This window comes from Dendrobates tinctorius, unplaced genomic scaffold (assembly GCF_039654945.1).
Source record: "Dendrobates tinctorius isolate UK_male_01 unplaced genomic scaffold, ASM3965494v1 ptg000366l, whole genome shotgun sequence".
NCBI lineage: Eukaryota > Metazoa > Chordata > Amphibia > Anura > Dendrobatidae > Dendrobates > Dendrobates tinctorius.
The window spans coordinates 1028236-1031869 of NW_027362032.1; positions in this window are offsets into that span (position 1 = coordinate 1028236).

Sequence of the window (3634 nt, forward strand, 5' to 3'; positions counted from 1 at the left end):
CCCACCATCATTGCCCATCACCTCCATCATTGCCTCCCCCACCACCATCATTGCCCATTACCTCCATCATTGTCCATCACCTCCATCATTACCCATCACCTCCATCATTGCCCATCACATCCATCATTGCCTCCCCCACCGCCATCATTGCCCATCACCTCCATTATTACCTCCCCCCACCACCATCATTGCACATCACCTCCATTATTGCCTCCCCCACCAATATCATTGCCCATCACCTCCATCATTGTCTCCCCCACTGCCATCATTGCCTCCCTCACCAATATCATTGCCCATTACCTCCATCATTGTCCATCACCTCCATCATTACCCATCACCTCCATCATTACCCATCACCTCCATCATTGGCCATCACCTCCATCATTGCCTCCTCACCGCCATCATTGCCCATCACCTCCATTATTGCTTCCCCATCAATATCATTGGCCATCACCTCCATCATTGTCTCCCCCACTGCCATCATTGCACATTACCTCCATCATTGTCCATCACCTCCATAATTGCCCATCACCTCCATTATTGCCTCCCCCCACCACCACCATTGCCCATCACCTCCATTATTGCCTCCCCCAACAATATCATTGCCCATCACCTCCAGCATTGTCTCCCCCACTGCCATCATTGCCTCCCCCCACCAATATCACTGCCCATTAACTCCATCATTGCTTCCCCCACCAATATCATTGCCCAACACCTCCATAATTGTCTCCTCCACTGCCATCATTGCCCATCACCTCCATCATTGTCTCCCCCACTGCCATCATTGACCATCACCTCCATCATTGCTTCCCCCACCAATATCATTTTCCATCACCTCCATCATTGCCTCCCACCACCCCTCACACACACACACATACACACAGCACCGGTCCGCATCACTCACTCACATAGCAACTCATCACACACACAGCACCGCATCACTCTCACACACACAGCACCACATACACACAGGCACACAGCACAACTCAGCTCCCCGCAGCAGCAGCAGCAGCACATCCCGGAAGCCTCTTTCTCTCTGGCAGCTTTCCCTCTGATACAGAATGCTGGATGATGATGTCATCCCGCTGGGCTGTCACAGACAGGAAACGCCCAGAAAGCAGGAAGCCGGGAAGTGCTGCGGCTGCGGGGAGGTGTGATGTGTTGTGTGCTTGCGTGTGTGTGTGGTGCTGTGTGTGAGAGTGATACGGTGCTGTGTGTGTGGTGCTGTGTGTGAGAGTGATACGGTGCTGTGTGTGTGGTGCTGTGTGTGAGAGTGATACGGTGCTGTGTGTGTGGTGCTGTGTGTGAGAGTGATACGGTGCTGTGTGTGTGGTGCTGTGTGTGAGAGTGATACGGTGCTGTGTATGTGGTGCTGTGTGTGAGAGTGATACGGTGCTGTGTGTGTGGTGCTGTGTGTGAGAGTGATACGGTGCTGTGTGTGTGGTGCGGTGCTGGGGATGGGCTGCCCACTATTAAAGAGGAATGGTATTCACGCCTCTCCACGCCCATAGGGGCGTGGAGAAGCGTGAATATTCATTTCGTTTTAGCAGCGGGGACAGGAACTTGTCTCCTGCTGCTGCTAGCTGGCACAGGGTGGGCCCCCTTGACTCCGGGGCCCTATACCCACTGACTTGGGGGCCCTTGAGCAGTGGGGGCCCTTGGAGCAGTGGGGCCCTAGGCACTTGCTGGCCAGTAAGCCAGCAGGTGTTAGTGCCTGGGCCCACCAGAGAATCCTCCGGTTCCTCGTTGGGCCAGTCCAAGCCTGCATAGACAATGGTCCTCTGTGGCTTACCACTTGCTCCTTTTACCACTATGCAGGCAGCAGACAGTCCAATAGTCGGTATCTCTTCTGGATGGACTAAGGTTCTAGTGCTGCTGCTGAATCAACAAGAAAAGTGACCTCATGGCTTCCCACAAGGACGGTTAATTCTGGAAATACAGTGTTTTATAAATGTATTTCTACTTTAGCCAAATTAAATATTTCCTCTCATTACACATTTCTTGTACCAAATTTTCACATTTTATCAAAGTAGTTTACCATCAAATACAACCCATCTGTCAGGGGACACACTCAGCTCTTCTAGTGGCCCCTTCTTATCTCAAAACCACAACCACATTCCACAACAATCCTCAGGCTCACAGCTTATCTCCCACCTCAGGACTGTTTGCTCTGGGTGGTGCCGTCTCCTAGTTTTTCAAGATTAAAAAGACATTGTCAGGGATATAGAATGTTTACTCTCTATTTGTTATAATATGTAAGAGTTGGGCCTATAAGTTACCAATAAGGACACATTGCACATCTGATCTGAAGACTGTTCTCTCTGTGTACCTGATGAGAAAGGACCATATCCGGTCTCATTCCAGGGATACCTTCTTGGTACAATCTTAATAACTTTCCAGCCATCAGATGAAATGGTCAATAACAATTCTGCCTTAAGGGCCTGTCACACTAAGCGATATCGCTAGCAATATCGCTGTCTGATACTTACCTCCGACCGCTCCCCCGCTGGTTATCGCTGATCGCGCGAGAACGTCCTGGACCATTTCTCGTCGTCAGCTTCCTGCTGGGCTTCCTGCTGGCGCCGACGAGCAACGCGTGGACGCGGGCGAGAGGACATCAGGATCGCCTCGTCTGACAGGTAAGTAACGACGCCCAACCCCAGCGATGTTGCTGGTGAGATCTGCCTGTGTGGCAGCTCACTAGTGACCACTTAGCGATGCACCAGCGATCCTGACCGCGTCGTATCGCTGGTCGGGATCGCTGGTGCATCGCTAAGTGTGACAGTACCTTTACAATGAGGACAAGACCTTAAAATATAGCTATGGGACAAAGTCCCATAAGGATGTTACATGAAATTCTTAAATACAAAAGACAAACAAGATGAGGACTATACACAATATAAACCCTGGAGCACAATCGATTTCTACCCACTTATAAGAAGTCTGACAAATATCAGTGAAATTCATAAGTCAACAAGAAGATAATAAACCAGTAGCAACAATACAATTACTGCTACTAATATCCAGGATCTAAATAATCCTCACTGATTACACTATGTCCTAGGTATTCACCAGCTTGTATCTATATCGTGCCACCTCCGTCCGATGAAGGCCTGTAAGGGGCGAGTGTGACAACACAGTGTAATAATAACAAAGTGCCCCAAGGACTATGGCTACTGATATCACAAAGATACATATGCTCACAAGGACTTCGGACTAGTGCAAAGGCCCCTTTACATTTAGCGATGTACCAGCGATCTGACCAGCGATCCGACCAGGTCAGGATCGCTGGTGCATCGCTAAATGATCGCTAGTGAGCTGTCACACAGGCAGACCTCACCAGCGATGCAGCAGCGACGCAGCGGACGATACTTACCTTTCACACACAGCAATCCTGACGTCCTCCCGCCTCCACGCGTCACTCGTCAGCACCAGCAGGAAGCCCCAGCAGGAAGCTGACAATGAGAAATGGAGCCAGACATTCTCACGCGATCAGCGATGGACAGCGGGGGAGCCGGTCGGAGGTAAGTATCACACATAGCAATATCGCTAGCGATATCACTATAACGTCACAAAATCGGTGATGTAGCGATATCGCTATGTGTAAAACCCCCTCATACTCCTACAACCTGAA